Source organism: Thermobia domestica, chromosome 8 (genome assembly GCF_964235325.1).
Source record: "Thermobia domestica chromosome 8, izTheDome1.hap1.1, whole genome shotgun sequence".
Taxonomy (NCBI): Eukaryota; Metazoa; Arthropoda; class Insecta; order Zygentoma; family Lepismatidae; genus Thermobia; species Thermobia domestica.
Genome location: NC_137461.1, coordinates 88,793,583 through 88,809,673, shown reverse-complemented (window position 1 = coordinate 88,809,673; position 16,091 = coordinate 88,793,583). Strand labels below are relative to the sequence as shown.

The window sequence follows — 16,091 nt, the reverse complement described above, 5'->3', positions numbered from 1 at the left end:
GAGAAAAGGGAGGGAAAATCATGGAAATTCAAATTCAAGTTGAAGTCAACTCGTTTCCTAGCCTGAAAAGTGTATGTTTCAAATAGTTTCTAATTAATCTTATCTTTACCGGTTTCAGCTAGTATCAAATAATTAAATAGTGCATTATAAGTAAAAGATATGAGCACATTATTGATAGATAAAAATATATATTTAACACAAAGTTCATTTTGAACTTAACATATACTTTTACACATAAAATTAACTAACCCAATTGCATTAATACCAAGTATAGAAAGTTGTGTACATATAGGCCTATATCGTACTATGAACAGAGAAGAAAATGAAATGAAACCTATAAGTTTTACGCCACACGGTTACGCCGGCTAGGCTAAATGAGACTGTGATGATGAGAAATGAATGCAATGGTGGAATGAAAAAGTAGGAAGAAACGGGAGAACCCGCGAAAACCCACGCACACGGTGTTTGTCCACCACAAAGCTCACCACGGCGAGAGCTAGGATCAAAGCAAGAACCCCATGCACCAGAGGTGAACGCTCTACCACTGATATGAACAGAAAAGAATATTAGATTTGAAGCCGCGAATTCGCATCTCGTGATGCGTTCTTTTAAAATATCCTACTCACATTCACTAACAAAAAGTTGTGATATCACCTTTATATATGGATGCTATTAATGTGTCCATATCTTTACATCTATATCCAGTAATGATTTCACAGGCTGTCCTAGAAGGAATCCCCCTAGGAACTACGAAATTCGTTCCGGAGCATTTCACTGATCGAGTTCAAGCAGTTACGAATATTTTCGCAGTATTACTTTCACTTCCATTTACATAAAATTCCTCCGGAAGAATCTGAAATCATCACTACCTATATCTGAAATTCCTTGGGTAATAACTGTATGAACACTGCAATAAAGTAGTGAACTCCTCTTGTTCGGAGCTACTACAATCTTTTAGGTTTAAGTCCTATACGACTTCAGTTATTTCTAACATACACGTATATACAAGCAAAAAAATGTAATGCTGATCTCATAGACAATATATTTCTTTGTCATGATTATAAATTAACCACACGTTGTTCAGAATTATTATGCGAATGGAGATAAGGTGAAGATCAGTTGTTAATGTGGTTATAACCAACATACTACCTGGTTGTGGTGGTTCAGTTACACTGTGAACTTGAGTAACAACAGAGTGAACATGGCACCTCCACAAAGCGTCATAAGGGCGTGTATGCTGTACGAGTTCAAACTGGGGTCAAACGCTGCTGCAGCGGGGCAGAAGATATGCCAAGCCTTCGGTGAGAGTGTCGTGATTACGTGGACAATGCAGTGGTGGTTTAACAAGTATAAGGATTTGACGAAACACTCGAAGACGCACCACGTGCCGGAAGGCCAACACGTGTACAAAATGAAGATCTTCAGGCAGCAATTGAAGCGAAGAGTGGCCAGACATATGAAGAACTGGGACTACAAGTTGGGTCGATGATTTGACCCTGAGGAAGGAGTTATTTCTGGAGAGGGTGTTGACATGTGATGAGAAGTGGGTCCTCTACGACCCAACGAAGCTCCACGGCGCCGTTCTCATTGATTAGCATCCCTTGAACCGGTCCCAAAACAGCCGAAACCAGCACTGCACCAGAAGAAGGTCCTCCTGTGTGTTTGGTGGGTTGCTCGCGGCATCGTGCATCGGGAACTCATTGTCAGCAATTGAGCTGAGTCAGGAGTCCTCCTGTTAAAGAACAACTCTAAGCCCCATGTGGCTAGGATGACTCGGGACACCATTCTACGCCTTGGATGGGAAACCCTATTGCATCTGACACACACTGAGAAAAAATTGTAGATGGCGTACTTAAAAAGATAGGTTACATGCGTAATTCCTGTAGTTTTTGGACTTAACGTACACCAGACGTATAACTGAAAACGCATGTTTTATAATACTTTCTGTATAAGTGTTCCATCTATACGTAGTTTCCGTATGAAACAATGTAGGCAGTCAGGATCTCACATACAAATGGACGTATATAACATATAGCTGACGAAGGTAACATAAGTATATGCATGTAACATACAGAAAACTGTTAGATGTCAGACATCCTGCAACGGCATGATGTAACATCTAAGGGCAGTGCCTATGTAGCATACGGATAACGTATGCTCCGTACTGATTTCTATAGTAAGCAAGAGGATCCCGTATATTTGTACAATATACCGCTGTTCGGAGAACGGATTTATCTCTGTGTACTCCCCGGGCATGGCACCGACCGATTATCACCTGTTCCATTTTTTGGACAATAACCTTAAAGGACACCAGTTCAAATCTCTAGTAGAGGTGCAAAATGCACTTGATACCTTCTTGGCTTCACGGCCCACCAAATTGTACCGTGATGGAATCCATGGCCTTCCAGAACGTTGGTAGAAGGGCGTCGATGATGATGGGGACTATTTTTAATGTTTCAGGTACGTCTTAGGTGATATATCGATGTTCGAAGTTGGTGAGTGAAAAAGCGACAGAACTTTCTTGGTTACCTTTATATAAACAGAAAACCACGTTACACCGCTAGACATCACGTATTACATACAAGTAATAATTGGTTACCACCCTACACCGCAAGAGATCACGTATTACAAGCAAGTAGGAGTTGGTTACGATGCTACACTGCTAAAGATCGCTATTACAAGCACATAATAATTGGTCATCACACTACGCCACTAGAGATCATATATTACAAGCAAGTAATGGTTGGTTGCCTGCATGAAACCACAGTTCAGCCTATACACAGTGTCATCTACTGTTTTCTTTTTGCCTTACTCGTAAATTCTGCTTCAGTTTGAGTCCTGTTTAGTGAAACTTAGTGATTTTGTAATGTATACACGTGTGTTTCAAAGAGCTAATAACGGTAGTTAACTTAGTATGATTGTTTTGGCACTCTAACATTAATGATATAAATATGTTGAATGAACATACGAATACTATCAAATCAAGATCCACAAGCTGCTTCAAATATATGGATGAAAATCTGAATTGGGGACAACTTGCAAGCACTTAATGCAAAAAATTGAAAGTGACAATAAGAGATTTACTAAATCAGCTTAATATAGCTTTGTATCTCTAGTATAGGTTTTTAGCATTGTCCATACGGGACAATTATGTTAAACTTTTTAAAACATAATAATATAGTATAAACGAGACATCCCATTACGGCGTTTTTTTTTTTTTTTTTTTTTTTTAGAACAACTTTATTCATACATTGTATTCACTGACAGTGGTTAAGTTAGGAAAACCAATATTTGGGCACATTTTCTTACAAATGAAATAAAATTAATTGAGTTCTAAATTAACCTTATCAAGGAAATAAATCATGAAGTACAAAAAGAACTTCATATATAATTTTATTGTATACATTTTTAGCAAACTTTAGTTTCTTTGCTATTATAATATTGTTCACTGTCGAACCTTGTACATGTACCAAAAAATGGTAGTGAAAAGTAATCTCGATAAAAGAGAATAATGAAAAATATTATAATTAAAAATGACAGGCATTACCCTAAGGGAATCGTTATGATCAACCATAACATACGTAATCTTTTTTGTTAAGGTTATAAAGAACCTTATTTGAAGAGTTGATTTTAAAAATTAAGTACAAAGCGTTTTTAAATGTACAGTTCTTTCTTAGATACATTCAGTATTTGTAGTACTCGCATATATTAAAATACATTAAAATAAACATACTGAACATTGAAATACATGTTGAAAACAAATATTGAACATTGGAATAATGAACAAGTACTGTATTGAAATATTGAGCACACACTACAAATATAGAATTCAAAGAGTGAACACAAACAATTCACAAAGAATGAAACTTTATGTTCTCTTTTTATCCTGAGCACAGTCTAGAGTTTACGTTCTCCTCGAGAAATCCAATAATACTTTTCTTAGTTCCCTCACTTATTAAGCTCATAATTATTTCTTATTTTGTTGGCCATCAGCTTCAATAGGTAGGTTTAGTAAAAATCTTAATTTGAATCAAGCATCCTTCATCTATTTTAAGTGTAACTGTCTTTGAAATGAAATGAATTTTTTTTAAAGTTTTACGGCCCACGGTTATAACAGCTAGGCTAATGGAGATGGTGATGATGAGAAATGAATGAAATGGTGGAATGAAGAAAGTGGAAAGAAACGCGATAATCCCGGGGAAACTCATGCACAGTGTTTATACACCACAAAGTTCACTTGGCGTAAACTGGGATCGAACCAGGGACACTATGCACCAGAGGTGAACACTTTACTACTGAGCCACCGCGGTCCCGTAACTGTCCTTGAAGATGCTATTACGGGTATAACGTAGCTACCTCGTATATCGTGGGTTTGTTGCCCAACTTTTGATTTTTTTTCTAATATTAATTAAATATAAATGATTAATAGGTTCCTCACCAAATACTAGTATCTTTTTTACAAGTGTGGGCCTGTTTATATTATCAGTTTTCTCTACAGAAATTTTGGAGTCTGTGATTAAATATTCTTGCTTGAATCTCATCAAATGCTTTTTGTACCTTTCTGATCTTGGTCATTATTTCTTCAATCAACGGTTGTGGTGGATCGTCGTGGCGAGGACCGCCGCGATTTTGTTTCAACAAATTAGTAGCAACAATCGCATATTGAAAGAAATGACAACTACACCATATAGTTTTTTTTCGAAAGCAATCCAATATCCATTTTAACCAAATAAGCTACGGTATGATTTCACGTAAGGTACAATTATATGTATATCACAGGGACGGTTGTAAGCATTAATTTTTATAATTATACTACTTATTTCTTAATACATTGCAGTAAATCATAAAAATAAGTGCACCGGTAATAAGCATGAACTTAGCTAATGTTGCTCTTCTCTGCTTCTCACACAACTGAATTAGACTGTCAATTGCTGGTTAAAGCACTTACGTCTAAATCGCGTGCACAAAGACATACAGGGACCGTCGATATTTCAACATTACGTGACATACATATGTACATTTAATATTTTTCGTCGTAAATTTCAAACTGACATATATCAGTTACAGCTATGATTTTGTTAAGCACTCCAGTGTCATAGCTATCCAGAGAAAGAAAAATTATGTCTGTTTGGTTGCGTTAAGAAAATGGATCAATAGTTGTTTCAACATAAGGCATGGATGAAAACAGGGATCGGCGAGACAAAATCGTAGACTTTTATTATTTCAATCAACATAAACCTGGATATCTCTATTTTATAAATGAGTAGCATTATGAACTGCAATTCTTAAAATTAGTAAGGAACATCCAATATAAAATATACGAAATGAAATTGAGAAGTACAAAATTATTCCGAATTCAAATTTTCACCCATACATACCCTAAATAAAAATTAAATAAAACGCACTAATTTCATCAGCAAAAAACTCAGAAGCTACAATAACGTAATAACATGTCTTATTACAAAGAACTAATGAACTTCTACACGCGTGTTTTCTAACGTCATAACATATCTAAAAATAATAAATGAAAAAAAAAAAACTATAATTACAGTCGGAATATTCTAGTTACAGCAGCAAGGTCACGAATGTTTGGGTATCAAATATATTAAGTAAATAAAATCAAATTACAACGTGTAAACTCCGCCAACTGTTCGTTCTAATTGCCTATAATTGAAAACACACAAGCTTCTGAATCAATATCGTTCACAAAACCGAACTTCTCTAATTGCGCCTTGTATAATTTTTCCATATTCATACGTAGCCCAATGAAATCCACACCTGAGCTTTTTTTTTATTGTCATAATTTAGATATTTAATCACGTGTAATGAGACTGTGCAAACCCTCACTCAGAACGGAAGCACCTTTATTTAAAGTAAAAGAAAAAAACTTATATAACACTTAAGATAAAAGGAGATGGCTATTGTTTCGAGTGCAGATCATGATATTGAACTTGTGCAACTAGTACCATTATAGAAAGTTCATTATTACTTCAGTATATGTCATTAGTTTTATGGACATTAATTAATTGCGTGATTTAATCACACAAATTTGATTGGCTACATTCTAGGGTTTATCTCTACTCAACGCTTTTAAGTTATCATCCTATAAATAGGTGCATATTTCTAGCTACTTTGTGCATTTTCAGAAGCATTGGTGACAGTTAACTACAACTGAGTACAAACAACATACGCTTGCGTTGGTAGGTAAGCACTGAATACTTTCTATGAAATTTTAATTAAAATTTAGTAGTTATCATGGCACTTACTTCATTAATATTGAATATGAAACTATTTAAAAAAAATAGATGATTTATCTTCCAATTTATCAAATACACGCTTTGGATCTAACTATAATCAAGAACAAATCAAAACAATAACTAGAACTAATTATTAATAATAACTTGTATTCCGGCTTGTAATTATTATGTTTAAAAATTACGATTAAATTAATCAGTGAAAATTTTTGTTCACTTTTTTAATCAATTAATTTAATTGACCATCGATATAATAAAGTCAATAACAATTAAGAAATTCTGCAAGTATCCTTCTGCGACTTATACATCCAAGTCTTAGGAGGCAACAACAACCTCCTTCCTCAAAGATAGGTAAACTAATGGATGTAATTGTTGATAGTTAACACACCGAGATCTTTTAGAATCTAGAACAACACTCATTTTCTAATTTTATTTATTAGCACTTATTCACTAGTTTCTTTGAAACCAGTACTTTTCACTTTCACAATAATCGACTATTTTTTCTCATGACCTTAAGTTTATCCATCAAATTTTACATTAATTTTTATAACTCAAGACAATTCTCATTACATAGTAGTGAAATTTATACTTCTTTAAATTTTAATTGGCCAATTTTAAAATAAGTTTACCTTTTCTGAAATAAATTTCTAATTTCATCGATTATATTTTTTACTATGCTTGTGTTACACTTTCGCGAATTATGAAGGAAATGATAAATTATCGAATGTAACACAAGCAATTACTAATAACATATTTATTGCTTTCATCAGAATTTATTGTAAGTCATAACTTTTTAGTATTATAGCTTGAACACCATCGTACATAACATCAAGGTGAATCTATCGCTAAGTCTTATTAAGAATATTACAGTATTTTAATGATATCGGATGAAAAATGTTATAGGAAATTTGCTGTAGGTTAGCAATATATAAGCTTCTTCATACACACAACAGCAAAAATGTCAAATTAAAATGTGTCTCATTTAAAAAATATTTTAAAAATCGAGGCTTTTAAATGCCCATATTTTTTAATTATGTGGCTTTCCAACAGAGACATAAAATATAGGCTTACTCGATCAAGTTTTTTTAAAAATCCAATAGTTTATATTTGCATATGTATGACTGTCAATTTTTATAAAACTAGAATACACTGGAAATGTCTAACTCAGTACAGAAAGGTGAATGAAATCAGGGGCGGATCCAGGTGGTGGGGCGATCGGGACGATTTCCCCCCCCCCAGAAGAGGAAACTTTTTTATTTTATATATAAATAAAACCTATCCCAGAGTTTGGAGCTCTTAAAAGTTGCTCTAAGTAGCAGTATTACAACTTCCCCCTCAGAAGTCCGTCCTGGATCCGCCCCTGAATGAAATGAAGCAATTTTCAAAAGCAAAAAATGAAGTAACTTTATAAAGCTAATACCGGCAATTTAACAGTCAATGCCTAAGCGTCAGCTGTAATGCTTAAATTCTAACCTAACATAAGTACATTGCGATGTTGTGGTATAGTTAATACGTTTATGAATTTCACCAAAGACGTGCGAGTATTTTGAACAAAGTTTTTCTTTCACATTGAATCCCTCTTTAGAATAATAATATATTTGCATGCAAATAATACATGTTGAACTCCAGTACGAACTTGTAGTTAAACACAATTCGGGTCTGCAAGATACGGATTAGATTCCCAGTGCAGGCTCAAAATTTTATGCAATGCTTGCACAAGACGGAAGCTGCATTTGAATAGGAAAGTTGTGAGTTGTGGATCAATAAAGCTAGCAATAACAGCGTTAGGAATCGATGCTCTGACCATGCACAATCCTGTTGAAAGTGCATCAAGTTGGTCACATCAATAAAACTTCACTGTTTATTTGGTAGTTCATAGATTCCACTTATTTATTTTAACAATCTAGTGGAGGAAGTATAACGTGGTGACACAATTCACTTCTTATCACAAACTACTCGATTAACGGTCAACTCAAGTAACAAGGCCAGGATGAAAATGAAATATTTGTAAAATGAAAAAAGAAGAAACAAGCATCTGAAAATTAAAAACAAAACAAGTCTTGTTGCTGTTGTATTAATGTTTTCAATTGATGAAAAACATTGTATTGTCAGTTTACGTTTCAGTTGTTTCACTAGAGAAGGTCAAGCGGTTTGTCACTTAATTTTTCATGTTGGAGGTTGATAATTAATCGGTCAATGTGTTATTTGCAATTAATCGGACAAAGTGTTATAATTTAAAGAAAAAGTTGAAGGGCGTTTCTATGTTTGTTCTTTGAGGTTAACATTATAATTATAAAGTGGAGTTAAGAGCCAAGAGTGTTTGTCAGTGTTTTGAAGATTAATTTAAGTAGTACTTTTTTTTTTTTTTTTTTTTAAGAAGAGACGAGTCGTAATGCATGTTGTTGAAATCCAGGCTATAAAAGGGTGTTAAGATACTATTATTATTATTAAGGTGGTTAACAGGGTGCAACAATTACGGGCAAAGACGTGTTTAATTCAGCTGAAGAGAACAATTACATTACTGTATCATAGAGGTATATAACTACTAGTAATAAAGAAATTCGATAGATTACAGATTGACTAACTAAGAATAACTTATAGATGGGGATACAGACAATAGGTGTTTTTTGAAGGGGAGGAGGATGTTGGATGTTGACGGCAGAAAGTGTTATGGTTTTGTACACATGCTCTCATCTAAAAAAGAAGAAGAAGTAGAGTTTAGAAAGTTTATAGAAATGGTGGTTATATTTTGAAAGAAAGTTGTTATTAAAATATCATGTATGTTTGCGTTGTGAAATAAACAAATAGCAAACAACGATAGCTTGCTCATTAAATATAATTAATAAGTAATTATGCGAGTGTTATAATTAGGTAAAGAAATATTTAACACCTTTCCTAACTAGTGTGGCGTGAAAAATTTTTAAATTTAAAAATGAATTTCATATCATCCAGAAAGTCTAAATCTTATACGACATCTTTTAATTTCTTTTACCATGAAACTTTCTCAACGCCTCAAGCCTCAGCATTAATGCTTAAGTTCTAACCTTTGAAAAAATGTCGCAGTATTGTGGATAGTCAGCAAAGTGTTTCGTTAGTCAAAGAAGGTTAGGAAACATTGCTTTAAACTTGGTTTGACTTGCTCATATGATATTCACGCGCTGACAGAATAAAATTAGTAACTATTTTCTTTCACTGCAAATTCCAATTGCCGCAGTTTTATTTCAAATCGCGGTAATAGTATACATGAGAACCCCCTGTCTTCCGTGCGAGAGGATACTTCATATTATATATTTATACGTTACCAAATTAAATCACTGCGTTGTCTTCATTATATGTGCTTAACATTCTATTTTTACTTTCTAGAATAAATTTTGTTGATTTCGATTCGAAAAATGTTAAATATTTTTAAATTTATATCATGATGCAGACCAAAATCCTTGTTGCATATAATGTAATGCGCTATAGCATATAAAGTACAAGGGCAAATAGGTACGTTCTTTTTTATTTTCGTATCAGTGGATAAGTAAATGAAAGTGGGTTTGTTACCCCCTTTCTAAGTTCGTAGATACTCAATGAATAATCCCTAAAAGTATGAGCGTCCAGCTTCTGCTGGAACTCAGACGGTCTTACGTATACTATATCCCAAATCGCTCAACAATAATTCCTGACTCAAAATTTTATGGTTGCTACTCTGAAGTTATTTTAAGATCGCTATTCTTCGAGTTGAAAATTATGTGTTTGCAGTAAATATGCAAGGTAATTTAACTCCCTTGAAAATGTTTCTTTTTTATGTATTTCATTCCATATATTTGTAAATTTGAACATATTTTCTCGGAATAATATATTGTGCTTAATACTAAACATATATCGTACATTTGTTTCATTTGACGCAGGTTCTCCACACAACGATTGAGGCACAATCTAGTGTGACATGGAAGTTTGTGGATGCTCATATCAGGACACTTCTGTCCTGGGTACTACCTGTCCAGCAAGCGCTGCCCTTTTTATGATATTCGTGGAAGCAATACTTCGGCAAACATGCAGTATATCAGACCCTTGCAACAGACTTATACAGACAGAAAATCCAGCCGAAGAATACGACTTCATCGTTGTTGGAGCAGGTGTGGCAGGTGCTGTAGTAGCCAGTCGTCTTACCGAAATCGAAGATTGGACAGTTCTACTACTGGAAGCAGGTCCACCTGAGCCAACAGCTGCTCAAGTTCCGTATTTTCTTGGTAAAACAATTCACACTGATTTAGACTGGAACTACACTACAGAAGCACAAACAAAAGCATGTTTAAATAACGGTGGATTATGTAGATGGCCGAGAGGTAAGGCCGTAGGTGGAACAGGTATGTTTAACGGTTTAATGTATATGCGTGGCCACCCAAAAGACTACGATGCATGGGCTGAAGCAGGAAACGAAGGTTGGGGATGGGACGGCGTCTTCCCTTTCTTTTTGAAATCTGAACAAAACAGAAATCCAGATTTAGTTGACGAAGGTTACCACAATTTTGATGGGTTACTTCCAATTGAACAGTATCCGTATCACCCTGAATTTGCTGATGCTATCCTTGACGCAGCAGAAGAATTAGGATATGCAAAAGGTATAGATCTTAACGGCAAAAATATGACAGGTTTTTCGATTGCACAAATGTCTAGTAGGAATGGCTTGCGTGTTTCAACAGCAAATGCTTTTCTAAGACCATTTCGAGATCGCAAAAATTTAAATGTTCTTTTGAATGCTATGGTCACGAAAATTGATATTGATCCTACAACAAAAAGAGCAACCGGCATTGAATATATGAAAGATTTCACACCACTTAAAGTGAAAGCTAGAAAGGAAGTTATTTTGTCTGGAGGTGCTATTAATTCTCCTCAACTGCTTCTCTTGTCAGGTATAGGTCCTAAAGATCATTTAACAGAGATGGGCATCCCTGTTATTCAAGATCTTCCAGTTGGACATAATCTTCGCAACCACGTCTCCTTTGCTGTAAGTTTTACCATTAATGACACATCAACCGAGGAGCTTACAAATGATACCCTCACCGAATACATTTCAAATGTCCCCCATATGGGTCCTTTATCAGCTACTGGAATATCTCAAGTAACTGGTTTTATGTCCACCACGTATACTGAAAAAGATTATCCTGATATTCAGTTTTACTTTAGCGGTTACCAATCCGGGTGTTCAGCAACCGGGTCATCAGAGGAGTGTACAAGTGGCTTAGTTGGTGGTGATTGCGGACGAAGAAGAGTAAGCATAAGACCAACAGTTCTAAGCACCAAAAGTAAAGGTGTTCTAAAGTTACGTAGTTCAAATGCTCTAAATGCACCTTTTATGTATCCCAATTATTTTGAAGATGAGCACGATATAAAGGCATTAGTACAAGGGATTAAATTTGCAATTAAGTTAGGTGAAACTGAAGTTCTTAGGTCGAGATACGACATGCAGTTAGTTAAAACTAAAGCTCCTATGTGTAATGGTTTTGAATTTGGAACAGACGAATACTGGGAATGTGCAGTAAAAGATAATACCTTGCCCGAAAACCACCAAGGAGGATCCACAAAAATGGGGCCAAGAAGTGATCCAGATGCAGTTGTGGATTCACGACTTCGAGTCTATGATGTACCCAATATTAGAGTCATTGATGCTTCTATATTCCCTCATGTACCACACGCAAACCCCATCGCTGGTATTATTATGGTAGCAGAAAAAGGCTCGCATATGATCAAGGAAGATTATGATCAACCTGATACTGTTCCGTAAAATTTTATATTACCTTACTATTTTAACCACACAATCAGAATATCATCAGCTTCAACCTTCTCACTCCCCTTTTCCCGTAATATTCACAAAATGAATAAAGAGCTACAAAACTTTCATTAAAAATAGACATAACTTCATGCATTTAAATGCTGATGAAAATATTCCGATGTGACTCGGCATTTTCAACTGTTCAGGATCTCTACTTTCTTTTTAATGTTTAAAATCAATTTTTACCGAAACCACATCCATATAGCCAATTATATATTATCTGAAGAGAATCACAATATGCCCTCTCTATATCGTCCACTCGGGATATGCCCGTGTTCGCTCGGAACATTTTACAATTAAGTTGATGAAAGCGGCATATTCAATTGTCTCGTTTTATCAGCGTATTCTGTTTTGTATCCATGTTCTAAGACCTTAAATGTATAGTAATGTACGCTCTTGCTTTTTCGATACAAGAAAAAACAATGAAGCTACTTTGTTGAAAAGGTCGATATACATGTGTCAAATAACCTGACTCAGCACCAGCTGAAATTAGGGGCTTATTGGGTAGAAACAGAAATCTTACCTAGAAAATTTAAATACTAAGTTCTAAACAGGAATGACTTTGATATTTCATCTCATGAGATCAAAACTAAGATACATCGAATTTTTCTCCCCCAAAACTTTATTGTTATGAAAATAAGATAATTTAATAATACGAATGAGCAGTTGATATGTTCGGATACAAATACCTTGAACTCACAAGTCTGGACATTGTTATATCCAGCAGTATAAGCTACCATTTTACCGAATGGTGTAGGACGCTCACTTAACATTAGATCATCTATGACATAGCTATCTTTCTTGAGAACATTATAAATAATAATTCATTTCTAGACTCTAATAACACATATTTAAAATTAACAGTAATTTCATTAAACAGTTAAAAGACTGAAGTTTAAGTGTAATGAAAGTTTACTGAAAAAAATGATATTTATAATAGCTGATTTAATGTTAGGTCGTGAGAGGAGCATATTGTTCATTTATTTTCTTTACATGTAACAAAAGAATTTCACTAGTAAAAGGCATGTATTACGGGGTGTAATTTAATAGAAAAACGTAAAACCAGTGTATTCAATATTAACATCAATATATTATGAAAGTTTTGATATTCAACTTGATACAGGTAACATATTGTTAAGTTTCGTCATACATATGCTATTTAATAGTATTGTATAAATATTGTTTACGCATTACCTGCATACGTCTCATGTCTCATTTCACACAAGTTGATGTTTAAAAAAAAAAAAATACGCAGGTATTTCACAATTTTAGTGAATTTTTTGCTGTACTTGATACAAGTTTCTCGTACTCTCAAAATTTAAAATTATTCTATAGTTTATATTACATGAAGCAGTGTAATACTTTTAATTTAGTAAGATGTATTATAATAATTTATTCAATTTTTCATATCTTAACTTAGTATTACTACAAACATTTACGTATTTAAGTACTATTGTATCTCAGTGGATTTACAGTATCCATACAGATCTATGGTGTCAGTTTAAGTATAACTACACTGATACGATCTCATATATATCACAGTTTATAATTATTTATACAATATGTAAGCACTATATCTGACGACAGACGAAAACCGAACTAAGAATAATACAAAAAGTTATAACACATTTCATGATATATTGATATTTTGTAACATAAATGTTATATTCTTTTCCAGTTAATTAAAGTAACATGAAATTCCATTCAAATGTTATGTACATATATACCGAGTACGACATAAGTCAGTTAACCGCATTATTTATGTTATTTCAAGTAATAATTTGTGTTGAAGTAAGAGAAGACTGAATAGCTATTGAATGTATACTATACATGTGATTCACAATCATGAATACAACTAAACATAGTGAATAGGAAACTATCCATCTAGCAGAATGTATGTATTTCTTTTTAAGAAATGCTGGTAGCTAAGTAGAGATCATGTTAAAATAAGCTTTTGTTCAACGGTTTCCAGGCACTATCACAACTAGGCAGTTTACAAAACCTAGAAACTTTATTAAAGCGGTCGTTTCCGAAAAGCAGTTATATCCATTTTTTAAATGGAGTTGACTCCTTTATAAAACGACCAATTCAAGATGTTTCTAGTACCAATAGTAACCTTCGTGATAAAATTTGCAAATCAGTAATCAAACGCTACAAATGTACAGAATATAATGGTGAATAATGAACAGTATTTGTAAGATGACGATAAAAGACTTTCAGGATAAAATTATTGAATATTTTATATTTAGGCACTGCACTGCTCTTACTATTATTATCAGATATATTCATCAGCAAGATCATGACTTTTTTTCGCTTACTAGCTAATGTTGCACACTGTATTTATGTAGTTGAAATTAGAAAAGTTTAGCAACACTTGTTTGAATTTGTACCGAATCTCGGACCACATAGAAACCAATGTACTCTGTGTTTGTTTATGCTGTGAGAAATGTAGTGATATTCCGCATGATTATTTCTGTAAAATAATTTTATATTCTTATGGTCTTTACTTTATGATTTACCATCGTGTTAAATTAATGCTCTAAAAATGTATGTGCTTACATATTTCGTGCTTAAAGTTTGCTACTGATTGAAAAAAAAATGAATAAAGAAAATGTGATGCCTCAGAAAAACTTAGTTCTTTAACTAGAGGTATATCAATTCTTATGTCTCATATTACGTGTAATCTATGTTTTGTACATTCGTGTATGGATATGTATTTATTTTTTAAAAAATATATATAATATAATTAATAAACAGCTAGTCAACTATTTATTTGATTTTATATTATAGCAAAATTCTATTTCAGAATACGAGGTTTGCGGTAGACCAACACTCACCACACACACACAGTCATTTACATAATTTTCCATTTACACTTTTACATTATATATCCGCTTTCCTCTCCTGCTTTCCCAACAATCTGGTTATTTAAAACTGGATGTTCGGTGACACCACAATTTGCTGATCGTATTCTTAGTAAATCACACTAAGAGAATAAGGAGAAGACAGCAAACTTAGCATTGATAGAGGACAATGGTGCCAGGTAAACAAGGCGTAGTCGATAGTTTTGCAGCTATTGTGAATGCATGACTAAATTTTACACTGCCAACACATGTTTTGTTCTAATGCACTTACCTCGTTCCCTCCCCTTCACTGTTCAATCTATTTTCTCAGTATTGGCTTTGATCATTAAAGCCAGCTCCTATGTCATACATCGGCCCGTCGAAAATAACTAATCTGAATAGAAGTCCCTCTTTGACTTCACCAGCTCCATTTCAATTTCGACGTATTTTTCTGGCCGACTTATGTCTATTATATATTTCTTTCCGATTTCGACCTTTTCCTTAATTTTACGTCATGTTGTTTTATTATATTATTATTTTTATACACATAACACATTTTTCCCAACTTGTCAATAAGGCTCGGATTTTTTATGTTGAACCAAGTTTTAGAATTTGGAGGAGGGGTTGCTGAAACAATGTTTTCAAGCTAGCACACAACTTTTGGGGTTACAAACTCGAAATTTACGTACATCAAATTCTACCAAATAGAATCCCCATCAAATCAAGAAATTCTCATCAAATTTTAAGTTTGCACTTGTTATCCGTACATGTTGTAAAAAGGAGACGGTGATGATGAGAAATGAGTGCAATGGTGAAATGAATCAAGTGGGAGGAAACGGGAGAACTCCGAACGGGAGAAACGCAAGAAAACAAAGTCCACTTGGCGCGAGCTCAGATCGAACCAGGGGCTCCATACACCAGAGGTATAAATCTACCACTGAACCACCGCGGCCACGCATGCAAGTTTATTTAAAATGTGTCACAACATAATATAGTAGAAAAGATATTGAGACGTAAGCTTAGCAAGACATGAAGTGAAAAAAAAAAAAAAAAAAGCTCCCCGACCTCTCTCAGATTGCACGGAAAATGTAAATATTAAACGCGGCAATATATATATTTAAAAAAAAATCTTGCTGAAACTATGAAATTTTGCTACTTCTCACTAAAGCGAGTACA

The 16,091-nt window shown here is 34.0% G+C and overlaps 1 pseudogene across 2 annotated transcripts; it reads left to right on the top strand.

Annotated features, from left to right (window-relative positions):
* Positions 1-6,120: 6,120 nt before the first annotated feature.
* On the top strand, positions 6,121-14,840 carry LOC145693045 (glucose dehydrogenase [FAD, quinone] pseudogene; annotated as a pseudogene). 2 transcript variants are annotated; one of them, XR_014132699.1, is made up of 2 exons: positions 6,121-6,204; positions 10,148-14,840. The product of XR_014132699.1 is annotated as a glucose dehydrogenase [FAD, quinone] pseudogene, transcript variant X1 (transcript). The 2 variants fall into 2 exon arrangements; XR_014132700.1 differs by having other exon boundaries at positions 6,140-6,200.
* The last annotated feature ends 1,251 nt before the right edge of the window (positions 14,841-16,091 follow it).